General features: G+C 46.2%; 2 long non-coding RNA genes across 9 annotated transcripts in view; one reads left to right on the top strand and one right to left on the bottom strand.

Moving 5' to 3' along the window:
• LOC120096258 (uncharacterized) overlaps nucleotides 1-1773 on the bottom strand; it is a 54879-nt gene extending 53106 nt beyond the window's left edge. The window contains exon 1 of the long non-coding RNA XR_010057220.1: nucleotides 1469-1773. This is a non-coding gene — a long non-coding RNA (uncharacterized LOC120096258). The remainder of the gene's footprint in view (nucleotides 1-1468) is intronic.
• On the top strand, nucleotides 1709-17061 carry LOC102547588 (uncharacterized). 8 transcript variants are annotated; one of them, XR_005492468.2, is made up of 7 exons: nucleotides 1949-2085; nucleotides 3045-3282; nucleotides 4135-4171; nucleotides 10971-11054; nucleotides 11252-11425; nucleotides 12008-12101; nucleotides 15400-17061. It is a non-coding gene; the product is annotated as an uncharacterized LOC102547588 (long non-coding RNA). The 8 variants fall into 8 exon arrangements; XR_005492470.2 differs by lacking the exons at nucleotides 1949-2085; nucleotides 3045-3282 and adding an exon at nucleotides 1709-1723; XR_005492467.2 differs by lacking the exon at nucleotides 3045-3282 and having other exon boundaries at nucleotides 1950-2085.
• Nucleotides 17062-25673: the final 8612 nt, after the last annotated feature.

Here is a 25673-nt window from a genome sequence, read left to right as displayed (position 1 = left end):
GACAACGTAAAAAATTGTCTTGATTTTTTTTTTAAACAGGGTTTCTCTGAGTCCCCGGCTGTCCTGGAACTCACTCTGTAGACCAGGTTGGCCTTAAACTCCCAGCTCCACCTGCCTCTGCCTCCCGAGTGCTGGAGTAAAGGCCTGCACCGTGATCTCCTGGCTTTGTCTCTTTGAGTTTGCTTGTTGTTGTTTGGTGTGTGTGTGTGTGTGTGTGTGTGTGTGTGTGTCTGTCTGTCCGTCTTTTTGTGTCTGTATATTTGGTTTTGAGACATAGTCTCACTGTGTAGCCTTTTGGCTGTCTGGAACACACCAAGGTTAGCGTCTAACTCGTAAAAATCCACTTGCCTCTGTCCCCTAAAGGCTGTGATTAAAGGTTTACACCGACATGCCTAGCGCTCTCTCTCTCTCTCTCTCTCTCTCTCTCATATATATATATATATATATATATATATATATATATTTAAGGGCAGGCCAGGCATAGTGCCTTAGGTCTTTAATCCCAGCACTCCGGAAGCAGAGGAAAGCGGATATTTGAGTTACAGGACAGCATAGCATATTTCAGGCCCACCAGGGCACACAACTGAGACTCTACATTAAAAAAAATACAGGGCTGGGGATTTAGCTCAGTGGGCTGGGGATTTAGCTCAGTGGTAGAGCGCTTACCTAGGAAGCGCAAGGCCCTGGGTTCGGTCCCCAGCTCCGAAAAAAAGAACCAAAAAAAAAAAAAAATACAGACTGGGGACCCTTGGAGAGATGTGAGTACCCTTTTCTGGCTGCTAATATAATATAATATAATATAATATAATATAATTTCAGCCTCCAGAGGCATTGCAATCATGTGCACAAACTCACAGACACAAACAGACACAAACACATGCATGTAATTTTAAAAAATATTTAATAAAACAAAACAAAAAATCCCCCATGAAATCCTAACATTAAGGTTATTGTAGAATATGACCTTGCCTTTCCAGTTCCCTGTTTTAGCTGTGGGCCACACATATTTCTGTGCCTGTGACAGACGCCTTAGCCAGACCTGTGTTTGCTAACTTCCTTCATTCAGTTCACTCCTGTGATCCTCTCAGAAGCCCAACCCCTACAAGAAGCTACTATTCTCCCTGTCAGACATAAGGATCCAGAGGCTGAGAGAAGTGTCCAGGAGGGAAAACAGAATGAGGAGGCCTGGTGCTCACCTGCTGACTCTGGGCAGCCTTTTAGGAAAAGCCGTTTGGGGCAGGGGAGGCAGTACTTACCTAGCATCCCTGAGGCCCTGGCTTAGATCCTTGGCACTAAATAAACCAGGCATGGTGGCACATGTCTGAGTTCCAGCACTTGGGAGGCAGACAGAAGGGTCACGAATTCAAGGTCATCCCCAGCCATATTGCCAGTTCAAGGCCAACCTGGGATACAGAAGACCTTGTCTCAATAACAAATAATAAATTCAATTAAAAAAAAAAAACCTTACCAACAACAGAAAAACCTTCACGGTCTTCATACAAATAACTCGGCACACTGGACAGCCTGTCAGGTGCAGGCAGATGGCTCCAGACTTTAGTTTTGCCCTGAGCTTCACAGGGCAGTGGAGGGGCAAGGGGCATTTTCTTGGATTTGCTTGATTAGGTATCCCGTCGTCCCCCGGAGCGCTCTCTAGGCTAGAGCTTCGCATCTCCACCTCAGATTCAGAAACTGTTGACTTGAGTTACAGCTCAGAGGAACCCAGGTGAGAGTGGCAGTCTAGGGCACTCTTTGAAGGCTGCCACAGAGGATGTGGCTCATAAAGTAGAACGTGAAAGGACCACAAAGATTCCGTTAAGCAGAGAGAAAGGCATTGTGGGTCCGTGGTAGCAGTGCGGTTGGGGATGTGGACCAGGGGACGGAGGTAGGGGCCAGGAGGAGAGCTAACTGCAGATAGCACACTACACAGGGCTTAAGAGAGAGCCAAGCATGGCCGTCTTGCAGTCCTTCAGAAGGGCCTTAGGACTGGATGTGGATTTAGGAAGATAACGCTAAATGAGGGCAGAGGGCGGACAGAGCCGAGACTAACACCGAACCAAGGCCTGCTTCCCGGAGCTTCCGAGGCAGGTGGGTCGCCGGGCTATTGGGCCAGTCCCTAACTTCTTTAAAACTTCACCTTGTTTATTTTCTATGGAAGGAATCTGCCCTCCCGGCCACTGTGTAAACAGGGTGAGGCCAGGCTCCTGTGTACAAGATTCTCGAGCTGGATGGGGCAGTGTGACAACATGGCGATAGGCAGAGACCGAAGGCTAGCTCTCAGGTTTCTAAGTGGGTAGGTGAAGGCTGGATGAGGGCCCACTTCACCCAGGAGGAGGAGCCACCCCAGAGTTGTACTTAGGGTGGCTACTGAAGACAGAAACACAGATGAAGAGAGGTGACAGCCACGGCTTAATCACAATCCAGTCTGAAGCCCGGGAGATGGAATTACAGGGACCGACAATCCATGGGGCACATCCAGGGGAAGCGGAGGGGTGATTGCTTGGACCAGAATGAAAGTTCTAGCTCAAGGTTGCCAGGAGCGGAGAGCCATTAAACAAATTGCGTGCCAGGCGCGACCTTGGGGCCGGAAACTGGAACAAAAAGGCCATCCACAGAGATTTCACATTGTCATGGGGAAGAACCAGCCAATAAGTCCCACAGACAGAGTGCTGGGAAACACCTATGAGAGAAGGAGAGATGCTCAATACCCAGGGGGATCATACCCCACACTAGCTCTTAAGGGTCAGGCAACATTTGAGCTGACAGCTGAGATTAGGAGATCTTTAACCCAGGGCTCCATAAGTGCAAGGCTCAGGTGAGCCTTTTAAGTGTGTACCCTATTTAATCCTCACCACCCAATGAGACAGGTATTCTCATTATCCTGACCTTAGAAATACCACAACTTATGAACAGTTGGTAAAGATCCTCTGGCCCAGGCAGGCCAGACGCAGACAGAACCTGAGAGCACAGACTGTCTTGTTTGTGAAAAGGAATATGTCCAGGAATATCATCTGGACATATTAGCAATGCTGTGTTATTACTTCCAGGGTGGGCGCTTCATACAGACTTAAGCAAAATGGAGTTACAAATACCAGCTTTGTTCAGTGACCGGGGACAAAGAAAGTTACAGATGACACAGTTTTTGGTTTTGATTTGTTTTGATCTGTAAATACACCACTCAAAGACTAGCCTGGGGAGAAGATAATCACCTCACCGTGCCTCAGCCTCTAGCATGCAACAACACCTTCAGGGGCTGGGCAATAACACGGCGTTACCTCATAAACGGTAAGGCTCAGGGCTGGACAGCTCAGTGGTAGAGTACTTCCTTTCTATGAGGGAGGCTTAGGGTGAGCAGAACATTGAATATTCAATGGGGCCATGTCAGGTGACAGTCCACAAACTGGGACTCTTGAGAGGGAAAAAGCCCTCCACAGTCTTACAGCTCTACGTCAATTTGTCTTGCCTGACACCGTGAGAATTTGCTCAGGGGCTCCACAGACAAGTTTTGCTCACTGACAATCGTTCCACAGCCGCCCGGGCGAACGGGACAGGCTGCTCCTGGGTTTTACTTTTTTGTCCCTGACCTTCCTCTTTCTAGACAATCACAGTGCTGTCCCTTGTGAGTCCCAAACAGAACAGTAAGGTGAAAGCAAGCCGGCTCCTAGGAAAAGGACGAGATCCCTAAGTGCTATGCTAAGTGCTTCGGAGCTACCCAGGCCCCCTCCCACAAGGCTCTGAGGAGAGCCACCAGGCTGCACAGAGAACAGCAGCAAGACTAGCAGAGCAGCTGAGCTCGCCTCTGGTCCCTGGGCCTGCAACTCTCCCTGGGCTGACCACCCAGCCACAAGGGCCGCTCTGTTCTTTAGCACACTGAAGCCATTCCGAGGGAGGCATCTGCACTTGCTCGGGCTCAGAGACGCTTCTGGTGTGAAAGAGCTTCTCACTGCTACTCTCAGGAGAGATGGAATCCCTCTAAGGCCTTCCTTGAGCCCAGGCCTTTTCTGTTCCCACCTGGACTTGCTCATGTCCTCTGCCACTAACGCGACCTGCCAAGCTCAGCATCGATACGACATGTTACTTTGTAATGCTTAAAACTATGCAAAGCTGTCTTGTTCAATTTTCATTTTTTTTTTACAGGTGTCTTTCCTGCCCATCTCCACCCGCAGGATTGCAGGTAAAATCCGTAAGCTTCGTAAACACCAAGATATTGTCTTTCCTGTTTGCCCTTACGTTCCCGGCACCTGGCCGGAAGTTCAGGGCTCAATAAATATTTATTGAATCAATAAAGGGATGCAGAAGAACACGATCAAGTTACAGAGGCAAAAAGTTAAAGCTGAGTTTGAGAAAATAGTGGGTCACTCATTCTGGTCCGGCGGGGCATGGAGAGATGAGGTAAAAGGGGATGCTTGCATGCTTCAAAGAAAGGGCCTGACACAGTGTGAATCGGAGAGAATGAGGCATCCTGGCTGTGTAGCCAGGACAGCACTGAGCAGGCCTGGGCCTAGAAGGTATTGGCCCAGTAACCAAACAGCATGAGAGGGAGCAAGGCAAAAAAGCCCGAGAGAAATCATTTGCTATTTGGGAACTGGCAAAACCAAGGTATCTACCAAGTGCTGTACTATTTGGAGAACTGGTTTCAGACACTAGAAACCAAGGATGTCAGCCAGGTATGACAGGGGCTCACCTTCACTCCCAACACTCAGAGGCAGACACAGGTCCTCAGGACGTCTGAGGCCAGCCCGGTCTACACAGTGAGTTCCAGGACACAGAGAGACCTATACTCAACGACAGATAAACCAACGAGTGAATAACATAACTCTTAAAGTTAAATCATGCATATTCAGGATGATCGATTCTGCACCTAAAAAGTCACTTGAATTACTGTGCAAATGCACGACATGCAAAACTAACACAAGCATTGCTCACAGTAGTGAAATGCAAGTAATCACATACCTGCTGATGACTGGACTATATAAATAACATATATCATACTATGAACCACACATGCACATGCCCATAGAGACCCAGGGTAAATCTTAACAATGTTAAAAGGAGAGAGCCTGGGGTGGTAGTGCATGCCCATAGCCCAGCCCTTGGGAAGTAGACGCAGGACGTTCAGAAGTTCAAGGCTAGCTGGACTACTTAAAGCCCAGTCTCAGGAGAGAGGTGAGAAGAGAGGGGGGAGGGGGGAGGGAGTGAAGAGAGAGAGAGAGAGAGAGAGAGAGAGAGAGAGAGAGAGAGAGAGAGAGAATCAGAGCAGTAGGTATTTATGAAATCATTTCTGTATACATTCAAACCCATTTAGCAATTGGCTACAAGCGAATAGAAGTAACTATAATACCTTTACAAGGACACGTCAAACTTCACATGGGCTCTGAGAAGTTGGGACGGCAGAAAATGGAACTAGGTCTAGGATCCACGAGGAGCTTGAATGTTGCTGATGTTTTATTTGTTCATTTGTTTTGTTTTCTGGGACAGTCCAGGATTTTGAATTCTAAATCCTCCTGCCTCAGCTTCCTCTGGAATTATAGACATGGGACAGTTTGCCAGGTTTCCAGTGTTTTGTTTTGTTAAAGCAGCCATGACAAAAACAATGTAACTCATTCTGGATTACAATAGTGGGAACTGAAGCGGGCTGGGCTGGGCTTGTAGCTCAGCGGCAGAACTTTTACATAGCAGGAGCGGGGCTCCATCTTTCACCCCAACACTGCAAAAGTGGGCAAAGAAGAAAAAGAGGAAAAGGTGGAGTGGGGAGAGAAGTGTGGGAAGGGAGGGGTGCTAAATACTCACAGAAAAATTAGCAAAATTTCAGGGCTGGGGGTTGGGGATTTAGCTCAGTGGTAGAGCGCTTGCCTAGGAAGCACAAGGCCCTGGGTTCGGTCCCCAGCTCCGAAAAAAAGAAAAGAAAAAAAAAATTTCAGGGCTGGTTGGATAAGTGAGCAGTATAAAAGATCCAGGAAGCAATGAGTTAAAAATCATGTATGTATATCTGATTAAAAGAAAGAAAACCTGATCCTATTAAGGCCATGCTGGTGGCACAGGCCTTTAACCCCATCACACGGGAGGCAGGGGCAGGCGGATCTCTGAGTTGTGGGCTAACCTGACCTACAGTGAGTTCCAGGACAGCCAGGGATACACAGAGAAAGCCTGTCTTGAAAAACCAAATGGAGGGCTGGAGAGATGGCTCAGCGGTTGGGAGCGCTGACTGTTCTTCCAGAGGTCCTGAGTTCAAATCCCAGCAACCACATGGTGGCTCACAACCATCTGTAATGAGATCTGATGCCCTCTTCTGGTGTGTCTGAGGACAGCTACAGTGTGCCTATATACATAAAATAAATAAATTTAAAGAAAAACCAAATGGAAAGAAAAAGAGAGAGGGAGGGAGAGAGGGAAGAAGGGAGAGGGAGGGGATTAGAAGGGGGAGGGAAAGAGAGAAGGAAGGAGGGAGGGGGTTAGAGAGAGGGTGGGGGAGAGAGAGACCCTATGGGTGGGCATGGGGTGATCACGTCATTAAGAGCTGTAAAAACAGCGCTCTGTTTTAGAAATGTCCTCTGTATTCATGACACAGCTAAGTGTTGGTGAGCGAGAAAGCAAGAAATCAGTATTTAAAATGAAGTGGGAAAAAAAAAAAAAAATAAAATGAAGTGGGAGACCATGGGAGGCTAGCTCATCGGACAGAGCCTTCTGTTACCAATCCTGAAGGCCTGAGTATGAACCTGGGACCTACATAATAGCAGGAGGGAGCCAATTTTCATCCCATGTTACACAGGCGCACACACACACACACACACACACACACACACACGAGAGAGAGAGAGAGAGAGAGAGAGAGAGAGAGAGAGAGAGAGAAGTGTAAAGAAAAACCTAAAGATATTACTGAAACAATAAGAAACTGAGGGAGAAAATCAATTGTCTCAATTTCCCTTCCTTCCTTCCTTCCTTCCTTCCCTCCCTCCCTCCTTCCTTCCTTCCTTCCTCCCTCCTCATTTTGACTGGGTCTACTTTAGTTAGGGTCACTACTGCTGTGACGACACACCATTACCCAACAACCTCTGAAGGACCAGCTTTATTTCTCAGTTCCATAGAACAGTCAATCATCGAAAGCGGAGAGGGCAGGGACTCAAGCAGGACAGGAACCTGGTGGCAGGAGCTGATGCAGAGGCTGCCTACTGTCTTGTTCTCAAGGCTTGCACAGTCTGCTCTCTTATAGAACCCAGGACCACCAGCCCAGGATGGCAGCACCCACAACGGGCTGGGCCCTCCCCCATCAATTGCTAATTTTAAAAAATGGCCTATAGGCTTGCCTGCGCCAGCTCTTATTGACGCATTTTCTCAACGGAGGCCCCCTCCTCTCAAATGATTTTCAGTATGTGCCAAGGTGACATAAACCTATCCAGCACAAGGTCTCTCCATGTAGCCTGGCACTCACTATGTAGACCAGGCTAGCCTTGCACTCCCAGAGATCCACCTTCCTCCCAAGCGCTGGGACTAAGGGCACATGTCATTATGTCTGTCTCCATCGATTTTCTTATTTTATGTGTATAGGTATTTTGCCTGTAAGTACATATGTGTAACATGTATCTGAGGGCTGACTGAGGTCGAGAAGGCTTTGCAGTTAAAAGACAGTTGTGAGCCACTATGTGGTTGCTGGGATTTGAACTCAGGACCTCTGGAAGAGCAGCCAGTGCTCTTATCTGCTGAGCCTTCTCTCCAGCCCCATCAGTCTATGTCTACCTTTCTTTAGAGACTGGACTTACTCATCTATCTTACTCAAGTATCTATTTGTTTTTGTATTTTTTCTTTTTTGGTTCTTTTTTTTTCGGAGCTGGGGACCGAACCCAGGGCCTTGCGCTTCCTAGGTAAGCGCTCTACCACTGAGCTAAATCCCCAGCCCCTATATTTTTTCATTTTTATGTATATGGGTGTTTTGCCTGCATGCGTATCCATGCATTACATACATGCCCGGTGTCTAAGGCAGCTAGTTCACATGGAATTGGAGTTACATATGATTATGGGTCACCATGTAGGTGCTGGGAATTAAACTAGGTTCTTTTGGAAGAGCAGCCAGTGCTCTCAACCACTGAGCTACGTCACGTCACCAGCCCCATTTTACCACAGAACTGAAACTGGTCTCCTTCTCAAGATCCCCCAAATCCTAGGGTTACACCACCATCCCTTAGAGTCCTTGAGAATTCACTTTGTCTCTTGGGCTTGTTTTCAACATATAGAGAAGCCCAGGCCCAGTGTAGATGTTCAGCAGACATTAGTCTCCCTCTTGAAATGTCAGGCAGTCACTGCATGTGTGACTTTAATACAGATTTCCAGAGTGCCTGGAGGTCTGATATCAAATAATCAAACAATACTATTCTCAGGCTTTCAGCATCTAGCACAAACCAGTAGCCCAGACCCAAATTTATACTGTTCAAAGTAAACTTCCCTCTATTCTGAGACCAACGCTCTCATTCCTACATGAGGCTGATCAACTTCCCATTATCAAAAGAATGTAGTTTATTAGTAGTACAATGCGCCTCTCTAATAGTTCCCAGGATTTACATGTTTGCACAGCACTTTCCTATCCTTTTATAATGTGTTCTGCAACCCCTGGAAAGTCAACAGTCTCAGCGCTTCTCCAGACAGAAACATGAGAGCCCAGGTGCCTGGGTCAGGGTGACTCGGGCAGAGTCAATATTGGAGCTCTGAACCTTGGGCCCCGGGAGCCCAGCTCCTAAGGCCTTCTGCCTCTGACTAATCCCACCAGCCCCCCTCTTTTAAGGGGCTGTGATTCTTGGAGGCCCCCGTGGGAGCACATGTCAGTTTGCAAAGCTTTTCCCTTTGCAACAGCAGTCAGAAATAAATAGCCTACAAGTTGGCAGGAGAAAGTTAAATCTGACTTTTAAGTATCATTCTCCGGCTGTCCCCTTTGCAAAAACATAGCTGAATTGTATTGGTGCAACCTACCAGTTTTTATAATTAATGTAACTTGGTTAATGATTTTTTTTTTTAGGGCCCTCAGTTCAGACTTGTGACACTCAAATCAAAGAGGAGAGTTTAAAGCATTTGCTTTCTGTGTGTTTGTTCAAGTTAATGTTATCTTGGACACCTGAGCCCCTGACAGCCGCAGGCTGCTCTGCCCGCACTGACCTCAGAGAGCCAACAGTTAGGACTGTGTATATAAGGATTTAAGAGATTATTCTACCAGAATAAAGTTACTGTGTAGATGCTGGCATGAATGGCATGTCTCGCCATTAACAAATTGAAGAGCTTATAAGCACCTAAAATTAAATGGAGGCTTACAAAAAAGCAAATAGGTAGGCCAAAGCAATCGGGGTCCTGATAGAATCGAGTGACTTCAGTTTAAAAACCCGCTGTGGTTTCTGAGCATGTCTTTAATGCAGACTTTAAAACACACTTACAGCCCAGATGTGGTGAGCATCTCTGTGAATTCGAGGTCAGCTTGGTCTACATACAGTTCCACGACAGTCAGAGTTACATACGGGGACATTGTTTCAACAACAACAGAACAAACAAACAACAACAAAACCCCACATTCACTGTTTTCCATATCCCACATTTCTTCTTCTTCTTCTTCTTCTTCTTCTTCTTCTTCTTCTTCTTCTTCTTCTTCTTCTTCTTCTTCTTCTTCTTCTTCTTCTTCTTCTTCTCCTCCTCCTCCTCCTCCTCCTCCTCCTCCTCCTCCTCCTTCTCCTCCTCCTCCTTCCTCTTCTTCTTCCTCTTCTTCCTCTTCTTCTCCTCCTCCTCTTCCTCCTCCTTCCCCTCTTCCTCCTTCCCCCTCCTCTCCTCCTTCTTTTCCAACTTAAAACTAAAATCAAAACTTGTTGCTAGCTGGGTAGCCATGGTGACATACACTAGAAAGGCTAAAGCTGGAGGATCACTGAGAGTATAAGGCTAACCTGGGCTACATATCTAGGCCTAACCTCGAAACAAGAACAAAAAAAGAATAGTTTAGCAGTGTGGTGGCAATGTCCTCCAAGGGAGGCAGAGACAGGTGGGTCTCTGTGAGTTAGAGGTCAGCCTAGTCTACAGATCAAGTTCCAGGGCATCAGGCTACACAGAGAAACCCTGTCCTTCTCCTCCTCCCCCTCCTCCTCCTCCCTCCTTGGGAGGGGAAAAAAAGGAAAAATAATTTACACATCAACTAACGTGGTCCCATGGAAATATGACAAAAAGCCGTCATTAATTTTGTTGAGTCTTTCTGCATAGCTCTGGCCCACTATGCAGCCAAGGCTGACCGGAACTTCCCATCTTTCATCCTGCCTCCATTTCCAGAACACTGTGATTCCAGGCACACGTCCCGGCATCCCGGCTGCCTGTTATATGCAGTCCTGGGGGCGAGCCTAGGACTTCATATCTACCAACGCAGCTCCATCCTAGTCCTTGCAGATACTTTCTTATCTGTCATTAATTTAGAGAGCATCTCATATGTCACAAACTGGCCTCAAACTCCTTATATCGCTAAGGATGACCTCAAACTTGGGATGCCCCTGCCTCTACTTTTGAGGACTGGGAATACAAAGTACTATCATACCCAGAATGTGAGGGACTAAGGACCAAACCCCAGGGCTTCAAGCTCACTGAACAAGCACCCTACTGAGCACCCCTAAAGGCCTTTTGTTTGTCCCCACCACCACCACCCCTAAAGGGCTTTTGAAAGAAGGTAGTGCTGGTGGAGGAAGAGGAGGAAGAGAAGGAGGAGGAGGAAAAGAAAGAAGAGGAAGAGGAGGAAGAGGTGGAGGAGGAAGAGGAAGAAGAAGAAGAAGAAGAAGAAGAAGAAGAAGAAGAAGAAGAACAAGAACAAGAACAAGAAGAACAAGAACAAGAACAAGAACAAGAAGAACAAGAAGAAGATTGAGTTTGGCCCAAAGGCAAGTTATAAAAATATTTTATTTTATACATTTATTTATAGGTACTCATTAATTAAAACGTTGTAAATCTTCTTTTCCTATGTTACTGAGATATTCGTAAATTGACAGAGCTCCAACACACACAGCCACAGCATACAGAAGCCCATCTCCATCCCATCCGTGACTCGTGCCAAGGTCGGTATCACGTAATTCTTGGAAATTTTCGCTAGTAGAATGAATAGCCGTTTTGTAAGGATTATCTATTCAGGCAGAAAAAGATGGGGGAGGGGATGAACACAAGAAACAATTCGCCATTCAGCTGGCACTGGGTAAGCTCCAAGGATGAGATTTCTTTGTTTTTATTTCGCCTTTGTTTTTCTTACCTACCTTAGGCCAGGAATCCATGCAAAGGAATACCTCTGGTGAGATTTCTGAAGAGTCCAGTCTGGATGGTGGAAGCCTCATTTTGCAGCCTGTCTGACTGAAACCCGGAGCTCTCTGTTTGCATTTCAACCCCAGTCTTTTGTTTTCCACCCCTCAAGAGGTTCAACCAGTTCAAACATCAGGTAGGGCAATTGGATCACTCTAACGACCCTAGAATCGTCTAGGAAGAAATGGTCAAGCAGTGTGGCTATTTTCTGTAAAGCACAATCAACCACTCACTTCATCTGTCAAACTGCACCAAGCTGAAGCAAGACCATCTTGCTAAAAACTTACTTTAGAGTGTTCCTCTCTCTCTCTCTGGGCTACAAGGAGGGAAGAGTGATGGGGATGGGTGCAGGTCTCACTCCTGGATTCTCTCTTGGATAAATAGATATCCTTAGAGTGTTGAGATGCTCTGAGGAATTCACAGGTCCCACAGCATCTGCTTTTGAGAGGGGCAACCTCCATCATTTCTGCTGACTAAGCTCTAACCTAAGAGACCAGTGTGTGGCAGAGTGGAGAGACCAGGGAAGGGTAGAGTAAGGGTCAACCATCCGGCCAAAGCTGTGCTGGTGTGTAAGTCCTGGTCTCACCCATTCATTCAGACAACTGTGCTGTCAGATTTTCAGGACATGCCCCAGAGGGTGGTTTTCTAAGCCACTGGTATCCCAAAAGCCATCACAGTTGAAAGTCTGCATGGTTGCATTTTTTTTTTTTTTTCATAGAAAAATCCTCCGGTTCGTGCGGAAGGTCAGCATTTGAGTGAATTCTCCATGATGATGAGGCCACAGAGACATAGACTAGAGGTTCCAGTGCTAGGTTTGTTTTACCAACTTCTCAGGTACAGACTTGTGCTGTGGCAGGTCTGGAAATCTAGGCAGCCCTCAGGACTCCCAGTCGTGCCTTCTTGGGTTCTTGGTCACCAGACTTGCTAACAGACTCTGTGGTGAGAATATATCACAGGGAGTTCTGAGGCTTGGTGTCTTAGCTAGGGTTTCTATTGCTGGGATAAAACACCATGACCAAAAGAAATTTGGGGAGAGAAGGGTTTATTTGGTTTAAATTTCCATATTGTAGTCCTTCACTGAAGGAAGTGATGACAGGAAGTCAAACAGGACAGGGTCCTATGAAGGCAGGAGCTGATACAGAGGCCACGGAGAGGTGCTGCTTACTGGCTTGCCTCTCATGGCTGCTAAACTGCATTGTAATAGAACCAAGAACCATCAACCCAGGGGTGGGACAACTCACGATGGTCTGGGCCCTCTACATCAATCACGACTTAAGAAAATACTCTACAGGCTTGCCTACGGTCCAGTCTTATGAAGGCCTTCTCTCTATCGGGGTTCCCTCCTCTCCGATGGCTGTAGCCTGTGTCAAGTTGGCATAAAATTAGTGGGCACACTTGGCAAGTCAGCATATAGTGAAGATGGACTCAGAGTCAAAGAGCTCCCTTGGTCATCCCGACGCATCCACTTGAAGCGTCTCTCCTTCCAACCTGTGCAATGGACAACTTGGAAGGTTCTGGACATGTTGGAGCCACCAGTCTGTAGATGGCTTTTTTCCCAGTTGGATTCCTGCTTCCTCTCACTTTGCTATGTTTAGACTCCAAGGTGCTCTGTTACTGTGACAGCCCTGCCAGTCCCTTAAGCCCCCCAACCTCCCCAGTTTGTATTTTCTACAACTCCATCTACACAGTAACTCCACCCCTGGAGTAGTCCAGCCACCGCTTCTTCCCTTCCTCACTCCCCATCAGTCAGGCTCCGGTGGACATGGTGACAAAGATCATGGTCACCTACTCTGGTGGGCCTTGACCCCAATAACAGTGTGGTAGTGTTTCTCTCTAACTCTCTGCAGTGGCTGTTTCAAGGCTTCTCCCTCATTGTCAAATGTCTAACACACCAGTCTTTCCTGATGTTTAGGGCTCTAGACTTCCTCTATGGCCCAGAGCGGCCTTCTTCCCTCCTGGCTCAAGGCAAGCGCCTCTCCCCTGAGGTCAACCCTGTCTGGGCTCTGCCTTCTGTCCTTGACATCATCCGCACAACACATTGCTTCTCTCTCTCACACAGCACCTCAATTCCAGGAGAAATGCTCCTGGTAGTGCCTTCAAAAAAATACCCCAAGCCCAGCAACTTCCCTTTAGCATAAGAGAGGTCACCTCCAGACCTTGATCTCTGCACTGAATAATGCTTCTTCCAGGCTTCCTTGGCTAGATCGCACTACCTTCTGGGATCAAATCAAAGCAGGCTTCTCCTCTGTTCAAGACCCTAACTTACTCAGAGGAAAAGCCAGTCTCTCTAGGTCCACTGGGTCCTACCAAGGCTATCTGATACGAACTTTCCATCAGGGTGGAAAACAGAACGTGTTTTTCTTCTGGTCAGCAGCTGAGCACTGGAAGTGTGCTGATGTGACCAAGGAAGGGAATCGTTTTTTCCCCTTTTGTGTTTAGACAGTCTTATGAATCCCAGGAAAGCCTCAAATTCTGTTATGTAGACAAAAATGACCTTGGACTTCCTTTTCGTTCTTTATTTTTTTTGAAACAAGGTCTCACTACATATCTCTGACTGGCCTCAGACTCAGACCCTGTGACCTTGAGCTTTTTATCGTCCCCAGTACTAGTTTAACAGGCATGTGCCACCACACTCGGTTTTATGCAATGTGGACCAAATCCAGGGTTTTGCTCTTTGGTATGCTCTACAAGTACACTACCTACTGAGCAGCATACCCAGCCCTAATTCTTTGCTTTTCAATCGGCTGACATTTAACCACCTGGTTCCAGGTTACCACACAAAAAAAGCACAGCCCACGTGATCTACACACATCTACCCTACACTGCTTTGCCATGATTTCCTCTACAGCTTCCATCCTCTCAGAGATCAGGACTGGGGCTGTGGTAGAGCGCCTAGCATCCATGTGGCCCTACATCCATCCCGAACAGTGCTGGATAAATAAATGAATGATAGGCAAAGACATTTCTCATCTTTCTCTCCAACGCTTTAGGTGACCCGGAGACTCCACCCATCCCTGACGTCAGTCCCTACCCCACGGTCTGGTCTTCCACGTCCGCTCTCCTTTAGCCCCAACACTGTCCTACTTAGAGGAGTACATCACTGGGGCTGTTGCCTTGGGCTTATGCTCACGCTGTTCTTTCTCCTTTGAATACTCCCTGCCCAATATTGATAAGGTCTGATCAGCGCTTCCTCACTTCCTCCAAGCTGACCCAGGCCTACCCCAACTAAAATGTGTCAAAAAGCAGCCTCCCACCCCATTCTTTCCAGCTTAGCTCCCTCTGATGTATTTTATCTTTGGGAGTCGGCTTTCTCCCTGGCAAGCGTAGAGTTCACAAAATACTAACCCCCAAATAGTCTCCAGCACAGAACAGGCACTCAATAACAGTAAAGGTGCTGAAATTAATGACTGCAGGATGGCTTCATGGTGTAATGATTTCCCACACTCTCCACTCGAGCCTGGGAGGGAGCTTGTTTCTGCAGTCGCTCCTTGGGGAAGAGGTCGAGAGGGGATTCCTTAAATGCAGTGTCTTCACTTACACTAGGGCAGCCCTACCTCGGCCCTACTCCAGTCAGCTCTTCTCCCCAGTGCAAACAGACAGCCGAGATCAACTGCTCAGGCTCAACTGGGGTGACCTTCGCCTGCTTCTCATTGGTCCTCACAGCCAATAGGAAAGGTTTCCGAGGGCAGCTGCAGAGGTACTGATTGACCACACAGCTTGGCCGTTTATCTTTTCTTTCTCATCTAAGTGTCCCGAGCTCTTCTTACACGTTGCCATTAGATTTTCAAAATGCCATGCTAAATACTGTCAGGCCGATGTTTGGAAACTATCCCTCTGAGAGGGCTATTGTTTATTCCAGAGTTTTTACAGTCAGCAAATAAAGTACTGGCCAGTAAGCTCAGAGCCAGGTCAACAGAGTGAATTAGCTTCCTCCTAACCTGCCCAAGGAAAGTAAAGGCACCTTTCCCCCTCCCCCTCGATTTTACACGTTGGTGAGCAATAGCCAGTTCAAGCAACAGGGAGTGAAGTATCTTGTGTGATTAGCCCTGATTATGTATACCATGAAGACTCCTGTTGGAAATGTCAAAACATACATTGGTTGGTTTTCAGATCCTGCTGGGTTCTGCTGTTACCTCAAAGAAGAACCAACGAGTAGAAAAATTACGTCTTTGGCTACAAAAATAGACAGACAAATAAGTGTGCAACTGTAAGTCACCGGACAGAAAGGGAATTGCAGGGCTGTAAGGACTCCTGCTCCCTTGCTCGTCAACTGCAGGTGACAGGTAAAGCGATTTGCTGCACAATACAGACACTGTGACACTGTGACACAGGAGGCAAAGATCAAGGCCTCCTGAGGTCAGCACATCCTCATCCAAACCCAGTGAGGATCCTTCAATAGGACGTGTGTGTGTGTGTGTGTGTGTGTGTGTGTGTGTGTGCGCGCGCGTGTGAGAGACAGGGGCAGAAACAGAATGAGTCTTCACAGAAGACCTACGTACATCTCTCATGACACCATTCATCTATGAATTGCAAATCACTTCTCTCAAAATACCCAGACACCTGGCCGCAGACTGCCAGCCTAGTGCTAAAATGGGCACCTTGATCGGTTCACCCTGGGACTCGAACCACACAGCTGCATCTGACCTTGGTAATGGATATCTTTGCCAAAAGAAATATGAACAACTCTGGGAACTGATAAAGAACTTGGGATGGGTCCAAACTCTCCAGAAGTGATGGCTTTGTTGTCTGCAGTGTCTCAGGGCCAGGCACTTTTCTTAACAGGCAGACTCTATAGAATGAAAGCAAATGGAAGTTCAGACGTGCGCAGAACTGCTCTCTCCCTAATCTAGGAACAACAACTAAGATGCTAGCATTGGATCACAACTGGTGGTTCACCTTTAAGGTCCACAAAGGAAAATAGGGCCAAATGGTTTGCAAGACGATTTCTAATGTGTATCAGGGGTCCTAGGGATGCCTGCTCCGTTCCACACAGTAGTCTTACTGAAACCCTAAACGGGATGCAAATGAGACGATATTTGATATAAAATCTGAATCAATCTAAGCACTCAGTAATAGGGAAAGTGGAAATTATTGTCTATCTTGCTAATGAACTATTATACAGCCATTACAAATTAATCAGGAAACTGTCACTATATAGCAAAATTGCCAAGGACAACGTGAGACGCAGAATGCCAATTATATAGTCACGTGCATTTTAGAATTCCAATCCATTACAATTTATCAGTGTGGAAGAACAAGAGTATGAGAGCTTCCTGCTCTCCCACCGCTTTTTAAAATGTCAATCTATGGTTTTAATATTTTTAGGAGGAGGAGGAGCTAGGATGGTGGTCATTCCAAAAGCTGGCCCACGGTAATCGGTAATCCCAGTACTTGTGGTAGGAGGCTCAGAAGTCTGGACTGCATGCAAAATGCAAAGACCTTATCTCAAAACAAACCAGAGAGAGAGAGAGAGAGAGAGAGAGAGAGAGAGAGAGAGAGAGAGAGAGAGAGAGAGGGAGAGGGAGAGAGAGAGAGAGAGGTTTATATATAAAAGTGCTTCACATCCCTCTTTCTAAAGTATTTAACAAGTAAGTAATGGGTGTTTGGACCTTGCCCATCTGTTGACAGCCAACAGAAACAGAAACAAAACCATGAAAGCACAGGGCTCACTGCACTCCCTTCACCAGCTCCTGTTTCTCTGAATGACACCAAAGTTTCCTAGTCTGGACTTTGGACCCTCTACTAAATAAACACAGGGTAGCACAACCATGAGATCGTTGTTTTGATGTTTGCTTCTCAAAAAAAAAAAAGGATTTGCATACATACATACATACCATACATACATACATCATACATACACAGATACACACACACACCACCTTGCAGACTCTGGGCTCCGTTCTCCATGGGAAGATGAAGAAGTGGAAACTGGTGGACTTGAACATAGCTTTCAGTTCTGCTCCACATAAACTGGTTCTTCGTGTGTTTATGTCAAATAAATATAAATAGAGGGACAGATTAGCTTCCACTACAGATCTGCCTCACTGTCTGGGACCAAAATGTTGATGAGGCCGAGAGGTGGGCCCAGGAGATGGCTCAGCGGCTGCCATTCTTGCCATACGCGTGCACACCCAGAGTTTGATTTCAGGAAAAGACAATGAACCCCGCACAATTGTCTCCTAACCTCCACATGCATGCTATAGCATGTGCACAGGCTCTCACACACAAGCAACAATAATAAGTAATAGTCTAAAAAAAGAATTAGGGTACATAGGCCAGCACAGCCATGGATGAGCGAGTTCCTACCCAACTCCTGATTGCTCCCACGTTAGGAAACAATAAGAAAGAAAAGCAGACCCTATTAATTTCGTTATTGATCTATATGAATTGCACTTCTCCAAATGAATATTTGTCAATGATTATTTGAGGAGAAAAAAACCTTACTTTTACAAGATAAAAATATGTATCTATCTATCCAATCCATCACACCCACGTTGCTTAAAAACTGTGGAGACCTTGGGTCAAGGAGACAGCCCAGTTGGCTTTCAGCAGAAAATGTGCTGCTCTGCACGAAAATGGCCACTTAAGCAAGAATGTGGAAAGGATTTATCTCCTGATGGCGAAGTCGGATCTTCACTCCTGCTCCGTCACAACTGCACATCAGTCAGGAGTCTCACTCCTGAGCAAAGGGGAGCAGTCAAGTGTCCAGAGGAGCTGAGGACCTAACATACTAAAATTACCTTAATAAGAGTTAAATTACCCACATCCTCAAGAATGAAACGACACCAACAACACTAACGTTTAAATTAGGAGCAGCAGAACATAAAGCAGATCTATGACCAACGCATAAACATTGTCTTCCTACCATGGGTGACAGGCAGCAATGGTATTACTGTGTGTTAGTACTGAGTCGGGAGGGGAGAGGAGGAGGGGCGCTCTGGGCTTCAGCAGAGACTGCTGGTTATCGTGTTCACTGTAGCATTCTCAGGCCTGAGAAAGGTTCTCTGAATGAATGAATGAATGAATGAATGAATGAATGAATGAATGAATGAATGAATGAATGGTTGAATGAATGGTTGAATGCATGAGTGCACAAAGAAGGTAAGAGCATTCGCCAATATGATTGCTTTCCTGTGAGACTAAAGATCCATGCAACCTTAGCTCAAATCAGAGAAGTGGCTATGTTCACCACACATTGCATTTAGATACTGGGTGTCAAAGTTTAGCTATGGGCTCCACATTTAGAACATGGCTAAGATATGCAAATAGCCCTCTGGGATCACCCGAAAAATTCATCTCTGAAGAGTCAGTCAATCATGTTAGAGTTTTGGAAGTTTCTTCCTTAAATTAATACACGCACGCACGCACGCACGCACGCACGCACGCACGCACGCACGCACGCACCATTCCTCTACCTCCCAGTTTGCTGTTCCAATTGTGTGCATCAGCTGAGGTTGCTTCTCTGGGAGAAGGAAGTGAGACACAGGCCGAGTGGCCTCCTAACTCCTAGAGCAGCAACCCAAAGAGCAGCCGACCTCCATTCTCTGGTCCATCCTGAACTTCCTTTGTAGCGTTTACACCATCCAGTCGGTTTGCTTGCCTTGTGTCTGCCTGATTTCTCTCACCAGAATGTGCTCTCCGGGAGGGCAAGAACCTAGACGGCCTCGGTTTCTTCTCTGACCCCAACCCTGGACAAGGTACCTGCTACCTAGAAGATTCAGATTCTGAAAGTGAACGAATGAATGCTTAAGCCAACAGTGGTTGAGTGACAGAGCTCACAGTGTACTGCAAAGACCTTCCATGTTGCTACACACAAAACGGGATGGGGTCTTGCTTTGTTGTTGTTGATTTCTTTCCTTTTTGTTTGTTTTTCAAGACAGGGTTTCTCTGTGTAGCCCTGGCTGTCCTGTAATTCACTCTGTAGACCAGGCTGGCCTTGAACTCACAGATCTACCTGCCTCTGCCTCTGGAGTCCTGGGATTAAAGGCCTGCACCACCACTTCAAGGCTCCTTGCCTTTTTCAGTCTGGATTTCATTCACTTATCCAGCCCAGTCAGGAACTATGCAGCCCAGGCAAACATAAAATTCATAGCAATCCTCCTGCCTCATTCTGTCCAGTTGCAGAGTCCAGCTGTGAGCCACCATAGTTGGCTCTGGATTTGGTTTTATTTGTTCTTACTTTGCTGTTGTTGTTTGAGGTAGTGTGGTACCTCTGACTGAGCTCCACGCCTAGCCCCTCAGAATTCGGTTTTAAAATTAAGATTTTTTTTTTTTGGTTCTTTTTTTTGGAGCTGGGGACCGAACCCAGGGCCTTGCGCTTCCTAAGCAAGCGCTCTACCACTGAGCTAAATCCCCAACCCCATAATTAAGATTTGATGAAAGGCTTTCTAAGTAATTGACATATTATTCACGGATGAGTGTTCCATCAGGAATAGTCATGCATGCCTATGGCGGTGCTTGAAAAACTGAGGCAGGGGGACTGCTGCAAACCCCAGGCTGGCCTGGATGGGCTACAAGCGTGAGTGAGGCTCCATCTTAAAACAAGAAAAAGGAAAGAAGGAAAACAGAAAGCCAAGACTCCCACCCCAACCCAGAACAAAGAAAACCATCAACAAAAATTATCATGGGGCAAACAGCAGGCTCCCCAACCCCATTAGAGAATCACACTGCTCTGTGGTCTCCGAGTCCTGTAGGGGTCCTAAGTGTCATTGCACAACATCTGCAATGAGCTCCCGCTAGACCTCCCTGCTGTGACCGGTTCAGTCTGGCTTAACTATTCCATTGCTCTGCACTCCCTCAGTTACTGCATGACCTTGTAACCCAGGTTCTTTAGGTGTGCTGCATCTGCAGAACGAAATCTACTTTGACCTTATGGATGAAAGATGGTGTTCAGCGCTGGTAAGATGGCTCAGCAAGTAATGGTGTCTGCAGACAAGCCCGAAGACATGAGTTCAAGTCTCAGGACACTCATGGTCCTGAGAACCAAATCCTGCAAGTTGTCCTCTGATCTGATGTCCACACACGCACCATGTGCTGACACAGCATTCCTCTCCCTCTCCCTCTCCCTCTCTCTCCCTCTCTCCCTCACCCATTAAGTAAATAAGTAAACAAAGAAGAAAATTTGACATAGGGGGAAAAAAAGATGTGTTAATGCTAATCATAGTAATTTGTTGAATTTGGGGCCACAGCAACCCAGAAGAACCTCCCATGTCTCTTGTCACAGAATGTGTGTCACACTCTACTCAGACACAGTATACATACCGGTATTCCATACAGTCTCATGGCAACCCAAAACCTGGCGAGAACAATGAAGAAAGAATAGCCAGGTGGGATGGTATGAAATGCCAACACTCAGGAAGGCAAGAGGGCTGCTACCAGTTCAGGGCCAGACTGAATATACAGTAAGTTCTAAGGACTAGGGTAGAGCAAGATCCTGTCTAAGACATCTTAGTCTCCTTCAGTATTAAGAACACGGATTTCAAGATGCCTGCTACAGGCTCTGGGAGCAAAGCAGAACTGATTGTGTCCACCTCTGCATCTCTGCATATCATTTGTTGAATCTGTTTAATGAGTGCTAAGAAGACAGAAGTTTGTATAAACAGACTCATGAGGAAAATTGCTTCCTTTCCACTCAGGGAATCTCAATTTATGGGTGCATGCATTTAACAAATCTCTTGGTCAGAATCCAGTCCACAGACAGAGAGAACTGAGGAGCACTGAGTCCTGGCATTTGAGGGAAAGTGTGCTTGTTCTGAGGCCTCACCATTTCTACCACACTTAAAAAGTCTCTTCCTGGCCCAGCATGGTGGTGCACGATCCCAGAACTGAGGAGGCAGGGGCAGATGGACTTCTGAGAGTGTGAGACCAGCATGGTCTACATAGTGAGTTTTAGGACAGCTAGGGCTATGGGGAGAGAGAGAGAGAGAGAGAGAGAGACAGAGACAGAGAGAGAGAGACAGAGACAGAGAGAGACAGAGAGACCCTGTCTCATTGAAAAAACTGTGTCCCTCCCCAACACACACACATACACACACACGCACAATCACCTCATACATAACTACCTTGTTTGCTGATGTTTTGTATTTTTCTATTTCTTAAAAAAAAAAAAATCAAAATTTACACCAAGCATAGCAAATACGTTTCCTAGGAAGAAATAAACCATGGCAGGAACCACAGGGAACTCTTACGCAAGGAAGCCAGGAGGATAGACACACCAAACCAAATGTCCTTGAGGAAGGGCAAACTCCACCACGCTGGATCCATGCGCCAACTGCAACTATTGGTGCCACGGTGATCCAGGGCCAATGTGGATCTGAAGTAAAGGGGACAGAGGAGAAGGAAACGCAACTGAGGCTGCAGGGGGAGAAAGAAGCTTTAGCCAACTGCTAAACAGTGCCTGGTTCTCCCTGCAAGTGGCCTGCAGTTGCTGTGGGTTTAACTGCATGAATCTTTATGAAAACAATGCTCTTTCTGATTGTTCTTAGAAATATGCTCAAGGACCTCAGCAAATGCTGTTCTTTTCTCAGCCCCATGAAGTGCTCTCTCTTACTTATTTCTAGAGTGTGGGATCTCTGTCTCCCCACCTCTTTTATTTTGTTATAAGACCTCCTGAGTTGCCCTGACCAGCTTTGAACTAACTCTGAATCCCAGGTAGATATTGATCCTCCTGCCGCAGCCTCTTGGTTAGCTGAGTTGAGAAACATTCTTTTCTGTGCATTTAATATTAAAGTGTGGGCTTTTAATAATGAATGAGTGTTAAATACACTGTATTAAAAGTCAACAAATGCTGAGGTCAGACTGGATTACATAGTGAGTTTCAAAGAAAGGAAGGGGAAAGGAAGGAAGGAAGAAAGAAAAGAAGGAAAGAAGGAAGGAAGGAAGGAGAGAGGGAGGGAGAGAAATCGAGAAAAGAGAAAGAAGAAGGGGGTGTGTGTTAAAGCAAGGCAAGATGGCTGACGCTTGTAAACCTAGCACTTGGGAGAGGAGGGTCAGAAGATTGAATCATTACACAATGATTCACTGTGGATTTCAGGAGACCCTGTTTCAACAAACTTGCTCCCTTCGAAGAAAGGAGTCAAACCAAACACAGACAAATAAAACACGCAAGCATGGGGCTGTGTGTTTGGTGGGCTACTCTTACTATCTAAGTCACAAGGATGTGGGCAGCTCCCACTTCTGAATGGGACAGGAGAGGTCCTTGAGTCAGCTGGTCACACAGTACTCATAATGATCTCAGACCTGACCTCCAGAAAAGTTGGGTGACTTTGTTGTTGATTTTTGAGACAGGGTCATACGTGATAGCTTTGGCTGGTTTGGAACTCCCTATGTCTACCATTCTAGGCTCCACCTCACAGAGATTAAGTGTGGTCCTCCCTCCCCCTTCACCCTCTTCCATTAGGACTCATCGAAATGTCAGGATACAGGGCATGTTTTAAGGGGTGTTACATCAGTGATATATTTAATTTTAAAAAGCCTCTTACATCAGAGTCAACTAACAAAAGGAAAACACTTATAAACATAAGAAAACGCCAGCACTCAGGAGGCAGAGGCAGGCGGATCTCTGTGAGATTAAGGCAATCCTGGGCTACAGAGTGAGTTCTAGGACAGCCAGGCTACATAGAGAGACCCTGTTTCAAAGAACTGAAAAAAGCGGATGGGGGAGTAAACACTCAGTGGAGGGCATAAATTCTGATTCCCATCACTCAAAGAAAAGTCAGGTGTGGGCGTGCGCCTGCGATTCCAGCACTGGGGAGGTGACGATCTCCTGGGCTTACTGGCCAGTCAGGGTAGCTAAATCAGTGCTTTCTGGGCTCCATGAAAGACCCAGTCTCAAAACACAAGGTGTTGAATAACCCAGAAATCCACCTGAGGTCAACGTCATGCTTCTACATGCACTAAAGTACACACGCACAACCCCCGAAGCCCCCACGTGAACACAAACACACCACACACACGGAGGACATAGTTATTAACGAGGTAGAAGCAGGATGAGTACTTCCATATACACATTCCAAATAAAGGATTTTTGTCTATTTTTGAGACAAGGTCTTGCTACCTGGCCCAGGCTGGACTTCTTATGTAGCAGAGGCTCAGTTTACCTGCCTGTCTTCTGAATACTGGCATTATAGGCGGGGAGCAGTACTCCCGGGCCTGACTCGCTGCACAGCACACCCCAGGCTTTGTTTCTGTTTGTTTTTAAGATGTAGGCTCACCAGGCAGCCCTGGTTGGCCTGTAGTTCACTGGCTTCATGTTTGTAGCCCTCGACTCCCAAGAGTTGGAATTCTGGGTGTGGGCTACCTTGTCAGGCTCCAATTCCTTAATAAACACAACAGAAGCAGAAACATGTCTGTAGCCATTGAGTCTTGTTTTTCCGTATAACAATGACACTAAATCCTAATCTAATAATTCTGGGCATTTGTCTCTAGCATGTTAACTTTTACTGTTAGTGGGAATTGTGCATTAAAAGGACTAGAATTTAAAATGTCTTTATTCTAAATGTTGTCCCATAGTTTTATGAAAATACTTAAAAGATGCCCTTCTCGGCTGGAGAGATGGCTCAATGGTTAAGAGCACTGACTGCTCTTCCCGAGGTCCTGAGTTCAATTCCCAGCAACCACATGGTGGCTCACAACCATCTGTAAAGAGATCCGATACCCTCTTCTGGTGTATCTGAAGACAGCTACAGTGTACTTATATGTAATAAATGAATAAATCTTAAAAAAAAAAAAAAGATGCCCTTCTCAAAGAAGAGGTAGAGCCTTGGTGGTAGCTAAGATTGATAGAGCATTTGCTGGGTGTGGGCCCCAGCATCGAAGTCTCCATGGTATTTAGGCAGAGGCAGGAGGATCAGAAGTTCAGGGTTGGATGGGAGAGACGGCTCAGTGGTTAAGAGCAGTGACTGCTCTTTCAGAAGTCCTGAGTTCAATTCCCAGCAAAGCACATGGTAATGCCCTCTTCTGGTGTGTCTGAAGATATCAATAGTGTACTCATATGCATAAAACAAACAAACAAACAAACAGCTCAAGGTCATCCTTGGCTAGAAGGCAGCACTAGACTAGGCTATGTCTCAAACAGAGAAAAAGGATAATTAAAATAGCTTTTGGATTGAAGGCCTGTCTATGACAGAGACACCTCCCTCAAGACAAATTCCAGGCGGTGGTGGCACATGCTGATGTGTTCTTGTACTCTTCGACAGGCACATCTCTGAGTTCAAGACCAGCCTGGACTATAGAGAGAGTTCCAGGACAAGGAGAGCTACACAGAGACAACAAAAACAAAAAGACAATGAAGAACACTGGCAGACAATAAGGAGTCCATCATTTACTCCCTTTCACCACCCCTTGTAACTGTCAGACATTTGGAAACAGAGGAAGGAAAAGGAATTGGGACAGAACCTGAATTTATTTGCTTCCTCATTAAACAATATTAAGACCTTGTTCTAAGGACTGACGTTAAAAACTAGAGTCCCAAATGAAAGGTCTGATTTTGTTTTCCTCTCTCTAGAAAGGATTAGGTTGATGATGGTGGGGGTTGGGATTATCATCTCAGCTACTAGGGATTAGACTACAGGACTACAGGAGAATTACATATTCAAGGCCAGCCTGGGTAACTTGGTGAAACCTTGTTTGAAAATAAAATACAGAATGAGCTGGGAGTACAATCCAGTAGTAGAGAGAGCTTGCTAAGTATCTACAAGGTCTGGGCTCCAATCCCAGCACACACACACACACACACACACACAGCACACACACACACACACACACACACACACTCGCGCACGCATGCACGCATGTACACTCGTCAGGTCTTGAAAGGGCAAAGTCAAGACCTTATCGTATCATCCCTTCTCTTGTTTGGACTCTTCAGCACCTCCAACTGTGAATTTCAAGCTATAAGCTATTTTCTAGTGAATTTTAGCCAATACTAAAGTTAAAATAGGATAAATTGTATCAGACGTTAATAACAGACATAACATTTCTGTAACAGCTTGGTAAGTTTACGGTGTACATTCTGGGTGATTTAAGTGTCTTTCTTTACTGTGCAGCTCACAGAAAAAGCATTCCACGATATCAATAGTAAACTATTCTTTCCCTCCTACAATTAGAAATCACATTTCCTCTGGAAGGCAGCTATGCCTGCCACTATACCACCAGTACTCACCTTAAATCTCTATGTAGTAGCAGGCTTAGTGGTACAGACTTGAGATGTAGGCATTTAGGAAACAGAGGCAGGAGGATCACAAGTTTGAGGCCAGCATGGACTTCATAGCAAATTCTAGGCCATCCTGAACTAAATGATAACGCTATTTCAAAAAGCAAAGAAGAAAATACTAAGTTCTCTAACCAAGTATTTCTAGAAAGAGTAACCGACTTAGAGCAGATGC

Source organism: Rattus norvegicus, chromosome 13 (assembly GCF_036323735.1).
Source record: "Rattus norvegicus strain BN/NHsdMcwi chromosome 13, GRCr8, whole genome shotgun sequence".
Taxonomy (NCBI): Eukaryota; Metazoa; Chordata; class Mammalia; order Rodentia; family Muridae; genus Rattus; species Rattus norvegicus.
This window is presented reverse-complemented; position numbering and strand designations above follow the sequence as displayed.